The sequence below is a fragment of the Rhipicephalus sanguineus genome, unplaced genomic scaffold (assembly GCF_013339695.2).
Source record: "Rhipicephalus sanguineus isolate Rsan-2018 unplaced genomic scaffold, BIME_Rsan_1.4 Seq6307, whole genome shotgun sequence".
Taxonomy (NCBI): Eukaryota; Metazoa; Arthropoda; class Arachnida; order Ixodida; family Ixodidae; genus Rhipicephalus; species Rhipicephalus sanguineus.
The window spans coordinates 26,157-36,430 of record NW_023615658.1 but is presented as its reverse complement, the minus strand read 5'-3'; the positions used below and the strand labels follow the sequence as shown (position 1 = coordinate 36,430).

Below are 10,274 nucleotides of genomic sequence, written 5' to 3'. Positions count from 1 at the left end.
TAATTGCGGGTATGGCTCACATAAGCTTTGCATGTGACAAATGGTCATTTTGTGTCGGTCTCGAAAAGTTGGAACGGAGAGGGTTCAGAAATCTATTGCCACAGACATCAACGCGCGGAGCACGATTGAAGCGCGGCTAGTTGAGATGGGGATAACTGATGAAAAGCAAAACCTGAATAAATGTTTTTCGAATGTTTCCTATTTTATAGTTGACAATATAAACTGGCACTTCACTTTCTGGGATATCTGGCATTTGGCTAAATATCTGACTGCCGTATCTTTTTGGTCGATCGCTATAAAGATTGGGCGTATGTAGGCAGTTTGCTAGCGTGGGCTTGCGTTTAGTTTTGCACATTCTTCGGTCAGCAAGGTACCGCTCTCATTTGTGCAATGGTTTCGCGCATATCCTCCATAGTCTATTTATCTGCGTATGTATCGTTTACTACCGCGTCATTTCACAGCAGATAAACCAGCTCGCAACAGTTGTCGAGAACTCTTCCTGTGACTGCTTTCGCTGTCGCACGGCCGGCGTGCTGTCGCCCTTTCTGACGATGGATGGGGCACGCTACGCGAAGGAACGCTGCGCTGTGTACAGCTGCAAAAACGACCCTTTCACATCTGGTGCAAGGTATAAGGAAACTGGTAGCCAAACTTACACAGAAATCCCCATGTCAAAAAGTTGACGGCTCGTTGCCATCGTCGCCCGCTTCGTATTGTGGCGACAACTAACAGCAAGCAAAACATAATGAAAAATATAACGTCGCCACCGGAAGCGGTAGCGACGTCCCGCATTTACGCTGCGTGGCACAAAATTGCCATTTTTTTAATTGCTGCTCCTTTACTTCCTTTTGATAACCGGGCCATTTTATTTCGTCTATAAGTCTCACTAATTGCCGTATGCGAGAGAAAAGGTGGATCAACAAGATAAATAGAGAAGATTCGAGAAGCAAATAAGAGAGGTTAATAGATAAGAGTGGTTTAGAAAAAGATGCATCAAGCAGAAAGATCAACAACTAAGGTAGTCGAATGCGATTACGCCACGCTTTCTGTACACAATAAAGTTGCAATTAAGAGACTCGAGCAATCACTTCCCATGATGCAAGAGCATCGATACATTTTACATTTCAATAAACCAGATGCGTGAATACGTAAGAAGGCGCTTTAGGCGCAGCGTCAGGAACAAAGCGACTTGTAGCTGCGTGCCACCTTCGAAACGAACGGGAGAACTGTGTGATGGTGTCACCACGCGACGCGTCTGGGCGCCCTCCCATTGGGCGAGAAAAAAACATGTGTTTTTGGTAATAAAAGCGATCGTATACACAATGTATATTTCGGGCAGCTGTTCCGGTTGTCAATCTCTTCGCACGAACTGAGATGAATACTATGAGGAGAGTGTGAAATATCGCTGTTCGGTAGGCTCTGCAAGCTACTTTAAATTCACTTGTTCTGTCGGCCGATATGCGTCGTTATTCAAAGTCAATGAAGACTCACTCAACGCTTTTCAACTTTCGGTTTTAGACTTTTGATTATCATAAAATCACACTGTTCTTGTTACTCGCAGCTGAGAGAGCTCTGGAGAAGTAAAAAGCGATAGATTATCCCAGGAATAATGTGCAAACAAAGTTCATGTGGCTGTTTGATCCTCAATGATTGAAATTTTAGTTAGTACACATCTGTGTTTTTTATGTGCATCGTTGGCGCTTCAAAAGGAACTTAGCCTCTGAAGGACTCCGTATTCTTCTGGATATATTTCCACTGGCAAAGATAGAAAATGATCAAAACACCCTTGCAACAAACAATCTTTGGCGCCTAGCATCGTGATCAAGCACCTGTCTACAGCAACGCTCATTCAAAGTTTGTACACTGCCCTCAGGCGCGTTCGTTAGGTGCGACAGTGTACTGTTCTCCTTGGATGTATTGTTCGCTAACAAGTTCAAGAACTCGGAGGATGTGTACTGAGGGTATCATCTCTTATTAACGTTTGAGTTGTTCCGTTGCTTGCGAAGACCACTGACAGTGTCTCCCTGGCCATCGATGTAGAAATTTATGATGTTCACCAGACTTGGATCCAGTAGAAAAAAAAAGTTGAAGAAACCCAAAGAAGTAATATATCTTCTCCTCCCCATACATCCCCTCCCCCCTCCCCCCTTGGCACCATTTGCAGTGGACTCACCCGCATTCTAGGCGAGTATAACTCAATACGGTTTCTTTTGCACACAGATCCTGGGCCGAACCTACTTTAACTTTGTCCTCCCTCCAATTTATTTTGTTGTTTGAGACCCGGGAACGACCAGCGAGCGTAATGGCGGAGGAGAACGACACGTGGAGACCATCAAGCCTTTGCTTCGATTGTAAGCCCACAGAATCGCAGCTCTACAAACACTCTTTTATTTGTGCAATACAACACGAAGATATCAAAAAGGGACCCAACAAAGGATATGACAACGCTTTTTTTTATAAGCAATGGTAATAAAAGCGACGTAAAAGGGACAGACATTGTAAGTGAAGTAGGATGTTGGAGGATCGGGAAATGTAGACTTGTGGCTTGATGCAGGAGTAATCAAATGTAATAAAACAACCCAGCCAAAGAAAGCAGGCTCGAAGTGCTTCGACAACAATGAGGGCACCCACGTGTGCACAATGAGAGAAAGTGTGTATCTTTCGGTGAGTCTTCTCAGGTTGTTATATTGTTCATACACCGGATCCATACATTCTGCGTGCGGTGCAGGGGACGGCGCTACTGTGGTGCAGTATACCTACAGAAACGAGAGCTGAGCCGAAGTGGACACAAAGAAAAAGCGAGTTCCGCGCAATGGTACAAACTTCTGAAATAACTTCAACCCAGACAGGAGGGACGCTTTTATGAGGTAGCCCTCTCGGTTCTTTCAACAAACTCATGCGAATGCTGCACGAATGATTGCTTTATATATCCGTCCGTTTCCTCAGAGGTACAAATGATTTCGTGAAGATTTTAATGAATCCTCGACCGGTGAGCTTTAGCAGAGTGGTTGCTCTTTTAGTGACTAAAGTTGGTGACACATCTTCAGTGGTGTACAGATCAAAGGTAACCGGAACAGCAAAGACTTGGACAAGCGCCCAGATCCAAGTGAAACGTATTACCGAGAGCTATGAGGTGTATACAAATACATATTTCTATTCCCTTCAAAAGCATTTTTACGTTATTGCATATAAATGATTGCTGCAAAGCTGCACACACCCGCGCCCTTCTTAAGTTACACTTGAGTTTCTTTTTATTGTGATAGCAATTATATGGACAGTCTCGGCTGGATTTTGCCGTCGCCGTCGCCGCCGTCATGCGCCGTATATGTATAAGTATGTATATATATATATAAAAGCCCCAAAGAAAATTATTTCAGAAAAATGCTTCCGAAACGCAGAATCGAACCAGGGACCTCTTCCTCCGCAGCGAGTGGCGCTAACCACTACGCCACGAAACGCAGATCCTCCACGTAGGTAACGGCGAGCGTTATATACACACCCTTTACCGCTGGACGGACTCAGAGACGGCTGCGCTTAAAGCGTTTCTTCATTAGCAACGAGAAGGCGTTAGGAGCGCGACAGGCGCATTTAAAAGTCGTCGGCGAGCTCGCTCGCTTCTTCTTATACTTGCGCAGGGAGAACCTTGCCCTTCCGCTGTCTGCTCGCGCGGTTTTCTTGTGCTGAGGGGAAGAGGGATGTTTCACGCTTTCACCGTGATGTCCGCGCTCATGTTACGGAGCGTACAAAAACCACTCGAGCTCAAGGGACGCCGCTAAACGAACAAACAGAAGATGAGCGCCAACTATCAAGTGTCACAGCTCGACACTTGAACCACGCTGGTTTCCTTCGCTGCTTCGGCCGCCTTTGCAACAGGAGCGCTGTTCAAACTGAGAGTATCCATTGGCGAGCCTCATTTCATATAGCATTAGTTTCTTGCTATCGCATTCATTGCTTCGGCCTTGCGGCGAAACTGTGACTTTTTTTATTTATTCTCAGTTACGTGCGCCACGTGGAACAAGAAATATTGGTTTCAGTTACGGCGTATTGATTTTTTTAAAGACGATAGTCTTTCTTGGGAAACTTAAACGCCTAAATTTTGGTCTGTCTTTCTGTCTTTCTGTTTGTCGGCACGTCCCTTGATTCAGCCACCCGGCCAAAGTTGAACCACTTGCCCAAAGGCCAGCCACCTTGAACGGATGACTAGGTTCATACTTGCGTACATTGTTGATCAAAAAGCAAACATTACGTATATCTGAGGCGCAACATCACTAGGTAAGTATTAGGTGCTGTATTCCTTTAATAGAAAATACATAGATACGTAATTCTAGAGACCCTAGTTTCATAAGCTGCGCTGAAAATGCGACTGCACTGAAACTTGTCTTCCTCCGTGCCCTTTGCACGAGCTCATTGTTGTGTTTGGGTTTCAGTTCCGTATTGCACTGTATGAATGCCATGGGGTGCCGCTCTGGCATTCCTGTTTTACTCAGGCGACGTGTAAATAAACGAGTGTGTGGAGAGCACTCGTTGAGTGCGGACGTTCCTTCTGCTTCGGCGCTTCCCGCCAAACCGCGTGTTCGGGCTGGCTGGCGTCCTCGCCGGTCGCGTTGGTCACCGCCGGTCTTCGCCTGCTGCTGCGCCGGGACTACCAGCCCGCAACACAGCGCTCATGTTTCCCGACGTATTGCCAGATGGCGTCCATATCTCACGCAGCGCCTCTTCTGTCGCCTTTAGACGACATTTGCAGCGACGCACGCAGATACGCGGCCAATTTTTTTTACTTTGTTTCCTTCTGTGTTGGGTTGAGAGAGGGATGTTCGTAATAGCACAGAAGTAGGAGCTTTTAGAAAGCTGTTAGGTGTCTCTTTGTGCCATCTGAGGATGACCCGTCAGGATACGTAAAAAGAAAGGCAATTTAGCATAGAGAACTCGCAATGTTATCCCGCACAAAGCATCTGTATATAACAGAAGGTTGATGAGGGACGTAGCAGGAATAAGAAATTCAGAGCGTTTCCACTTCTCCGAATATGTAGGCCAGCGAAGCTATTGGCTACGACTGCGCGTTTGTTTTCGCGTCCACTCACGCTTCTGTTCGCGTTGGCGCTCCTTCAATCGCCGCTCTACTTCCTCCGAGCAAACGGCATGCGGGCGTCCCCTAGCGAGTACAAAGGACAACTGCTGAGAACAGCGCTAGCGCGATCTCTACGTCCCGAGATAAAGGGACACAACGATTGGTGGCGAGTGCCACCGCCGAGTATCGCGACACTTGTGAAAGAGGCATAGGCAGTGGCGAGGGGGCGAGGGGCGGCAAAAATTGTCCTATGCGTCGTTTTTTCCAGCGCACGCGATCCGCCAGAACCTAAAGATATACCGCTTGGCTGTAAAAGACTATAAAGAGCGAGCGGCTTGGAATCATTTTCCTAATGATTACACGCCGAGACGTACTTTACGTTCTGTGCAGATCAGGCGCTGCAGAACTTAGAAACCGGAACCTCGCGGCAGTTTCCGCTTTCATTATGGGCTCGACTCGAACGAACCCAAGGTTTGTTAAGACTCGCAATCAAGTGACACTCGCTTTATCTCCCTTAAGCCTACAGCCTGGGTGAACAGAAGTAGCTATGGTAAACTTTCACTTTCGGTAACTGCAACACGCGCACTAAGTTCAGCGCTCTTTGTGGAGCGTACTAATGACTTCTAGCACAGGCGACACGTACGGGTATTTTGGTTCCTTCCACAACACGCAAGGCTCTGCTTTCGCCATGCAAATGAGACTGCTTGGCGCGGTGCAAGCGCTTGTTCGTCTATTGTGTGTCCCAAAGCGTCTACTTTGCATGCGTTTGTTCTTGCTGCTCATATATACGGTGACGGGAACAACAACTCCTATTCTATTTGCGCTTTCCTTCCTCCATTACACGTCCCTGAACGTTCTTCATACGCGCATGTGGTGGGTTGCTCATTGCATATGTGAGCTCGTCTTGTGGCTGGTACAGTAATCGCGCTAATGTGCCTAAGGCGACCGCTTGCACGGGCCGTTGCTCCATACGCGCGTATTCATCTATTTTCTGTTCTGAGCGGCCGCGTGTGCGTAATCAAGCCTCAGCCGTGTTAAACAATCATGCTTTTTCATCCTTGTCTGCGAAAGCATGTACTTAAAAATTTAGTTTTATTTGTGCATTCATACTCGAACGTGCGTACGGGTAGAGCAGCTAGGAAATATCTAATACCATCAAGGGAAACCAGAAGATGAAACAAGATTCACTGACTCATTAATTGATTAATTCATTCATTCATTCGTGTGCCTCCTAGTTGGTTTAATTGATCGAAGAGATTGAATTAACTCTGGAGTTCGGCAAACCTGGGATGCTCCTCGCCCGTTGTAAAAATATGCACATCGCAGATAACAATGCGTTAGGAAGAAAGCAGATGTCATTAGTAGTAGGAGCTAGGAAATTAACGGGATGAATGAAGGGACAGAGAAGAGGCTGAAGCACTGTAAGGTAATACGGTGTCAGTCGAGAAAGCGGCGCATTGTGTTCCGAAGCTCCATCCCCTCTTCTATCGCTGACTCACGGTCCGGGATCGCGAGTCTATAGAAGCAGTGTGTAGAGTACAGTTATTTTTGGAATCTTGCGAATCTCCCCGCATCTCTAATACTCACTATTGCAGCTACGGCTGTAAGCAACCCGTTTGCATCGTAGCGAACAAAAGAAAACATGCCCGTCTCACTAAAGTTTCGCGACTCCAACGAAAGCTTCAGAGGAGGCATATATTTAGGATAAACAGTTAAATCTTAATCTTTCATTATTAGGAGTGCAGTAATAGCGATGCATTTTCATTAATGAAAGACAGCCAAAGTTTGGTTCGGTACGTCTATCGTCTCTTCACTTTTCTTAGCATTATCTTCTGTACCTAAATTTCTCATTTTCCTCGAGACACTCTACAATGCTTTACCGCGTACATTTGTAACTGCTTGAGTTCTACAAATCTTTTTCGTACAGTTTTTCCTGTCTATGTTCTAAAAGTATGCTTATGCTTATCTCTACCTCCCACCGACTGATACGTTCACGTGCTTTATGTATACGCTTTAAAAAATGACATTTCTCACGGGTGTTTTACGGGCGCATATATTTTCGTTGAAATATGACAAAGTTGAGTCATCGCAGATGTTTATGTCCGGGAGCCACTGGCGTTATCCTGTTTCCTGTGGTTTACAAGACGCGAGATATGAGCGAGTTTGTAAGATTGCACAATTGAGCGGGTAGCGCAAAAAACAAACACACACACAAGAAACAAATACACGAGGCTGCGTTTACCAAGAACGGGCAGTGCTCCTTCTTGAAGGAACTTTTTTCTGGGCTTGCAGCACATCTGCTCGAACTGAGCCCAGACTGATGAATGAGCCGTGAGCTAGGCAGTGGCAGCGCAATAATGAGACTTCCCTTCTCATTCATGGAAGAAATGAAGTTGGTGGGCAGAACGTGTGACCCGGAAGTAGCCGTAGGTGAGCAGCAGAACAACATCTAATGATAATAATAATAATAATAATAATAATTGCTGGGGTTTAACGTCCCAAACCCACGAAGAACATCTGAAGCCGTGATGCCACAGTGGTGGTGGTGCGTCGCTGTTCTACGGATTATGCAGAGTTTTCTTTCTTAAACATCGCGCATTCCGACGTGAATAAAAATCACTTAATTTTTGTGTCTGACGGCAATTGATCCCTTGTGTCTTAGCCTACACGATGACTAATCGTCAAGTGACAAATATTTCTCGATAATACCAGCCCGATTAAACATCTTAAAATTTGCATTGTTAAAATTTGAACATACCCTGTAATAGAACACTTCACCTTAAGAAATATTATCGCTGTGTGTATTCTTGATAATTCATGGCCGTATAAATGGTATTACACACTTCTCTTTTTGACTTGGTAAAACTTCAGCAGTTATTTTTTAGCTTTTTTGTTTCTCTGCTGTATTGTAACGAATATTACCTTATTAATGTTACTTGGTCCATGGCGTACCCTATTGTACTGTGTAGCGTTGAAAAAAGGAACCCTAATGGTTACCAATAATTCTTTAATATGCCCGCCATCTTAAAAAATTCTCAACTTTAATACTGAATGCTAGTTCAGGACTCATTAGCTTCTCGCCAGTAATGCAGAAGGGAACGCTAGCATCAGAATTCGGATAATATGACAGTCGTTATACGAGAATAATAGAAAAAAAAAACATGGTATCGAGTTTTCGTTTTTACTATCTGTCTTAGGACAACAACGAATACCTAGCGATTCTGAGACTGAATGTGCACCTATGATCCAAGGTCTGGTTATTTTTCAACGTTTGAAGTATCAGATAATATTCGAAGGGTACGCACAAAGAAACACGGAGGAAAACTATTCCTACAAGATCTCAGTGACTGAGTTGAACCGTTATCATGTAACACGTTGATGTGCTTAAATGAGAACCGCTATATTCAATATTATTTCTGAGCTTATAATATGGGAGTGGAATGGGGCTCAAAATGCAAAATCTGTTACAATGTACGGCAACATATAATAACACTCAAGGCCTAAGTGTTCCAGAGTGAAATGGGAGGCCCATGTACTCACGGTCTTGTACATACAGATACTATTCGAAGCGAATTTTCTCTGGGGACATCGTTAACCTTTATCACTAACTAACATAACTCACGAAGAGGATAAAAAATGACCTATATTTACAGTACAGCCTTAATGAAAACCAACATACAATGAATTCAAGAAAGGTATAGAGGACGTTAATTGCACTGTTTTAACTGTACTGTAGTAATTACGACATAAATCTTAAGAAGGGAAAGTGGACGAAAAGAGAACTAGGCGCCGGCAGGGACCGAACGTGATACCTTCGGATAACACTCCCGTGGCTCTATCAAGGTGACCTACGGCGGCTGTCGCCTTTCGTACACTATATCAGTTATTTCATAAGCATCATCATCATCTTCTTCTTCATCATCATCAGCCTGTCTACGCCCACTAGAGGGCAAAGGCCTCTACTCTGTTCCACCAATCAACCCGATCCTGTGCTTTGTGCTGCCACGATATACCTACAAACTTCTTAATCTCATCTACCCACCTAATTTTCTGTCTCTCCCTCACGCGTTTGCCATCTCTTGGAATCCAGTCAGTTACCCTTAATGACCACCGGTTATCCTGCCGACGTGCCACGTTCCCGGCCCATATCCATTTATTCTTCTTGATTTCAACTATGATATCCTCAACCCTTGTTTGTTCCCTGACCCACTCTGCCCTCTTCCTGTCTCTTAAGGTTATTATGTGAATCGGTTATTTATGTTATTGGTTATTTATGAATCGGCTATTATGTTATCGGTTATTTATGTGAATGCAAATCTAGGAGTGTTTGTTAGCGCCGCTCGCAGCCATGACGGCGAGTGTCGAACACTCTTTTTTTTTTTTTGCCAGGTGGCCTCCTGTAGCGCTTCATCTGTTACCGAGCGGAAAGCTGACCAATAAGCCCCCGCATACTACCTGAAGGCATCAAGTCGGCAGGAACGAGACTCTCGCTATGAATGATGAAAGAAGAAGGCAACTGTAAGGGATGGTTTATTTGTTGTACAGACTTATAAAATACCAACAGATAACGAAGTCAAGGAAGGTATAGCGGACGTTAGTTCTACTGTTTTAACTGTATTGTAATAATTACGATACTAATTTGATGTAAGTTGCAGGTCCCTGTCGACGGCAAGTTCTCTTTTCGTCCACTTTACTTTATTCAGATTAATATCGCAATCATTACAAAACAGCTAAAACTATAAAATTAACGTGTGCAATGTTTTACTTGGCTTCATTATCTGCTGGTTTTCATTAATGTTGTGTCAACAAGGAACGAGCCCTTAAAGGGACACTAAAGAGCAAAACGATTTTTTCTCATATTAGTAAAGTACTCTTTCGCGATACCAAAAACACCACGCTTGCTGCGAGAAGACCCTTAATAAGCGAGAAAACACGCAAAAGCAAAATGTGGGTGGCGACGCCACCTTGAAGTTTCCGCACCTTTTGCCGTGACGTCACATGTATTGACGGTGCCTACTAGGGACTACGTAGTTCCTAATCAGTAAAAATAAAGGACATAAATTTCCTCTGAGGGGGACCATAGACTTAACATACCAAGTCTGGGGTAATTTTGTTTAGCCAATAGCGCCAAAAGTACAAATAAATACACTTTGACATCCGTGACGTGACGCGGGAAGATTTCGGTGCGAAATTTAACTATGAAACT

The 10,274-nt window shown here is 44.5% G+C and overlaps 1 long non-coding RNA gene across 2 annotated transcripts; it reads left to right on the top strand.

The window, feature by feature from the left end:
* Positions 1 to 2,186: 2,186 nt before the first annotated feature.
* On the top strand, positions 2,187 to 9,571 carry LOC125756257 (uncharacterized). 2 transcript variants are annotated; one of them, XR_007414722.1, is made up of 3 exons: positions 2,187 to 2,664; positions 2,729 to 2,815; positions 9,458 to 9,571. It is a non-coding gene; the product is annotated as an uncharacterized LOC125756257 (long non-coding RNA). The 2 variants fall into 2 exon arrangements; XR_007414721.1 differs by having other exon boundaries at positions 2,729 to 2,867.
* The last annotated feature ends 703 nt before the right edge of the window (positions 9,572 to 10,274 follow it).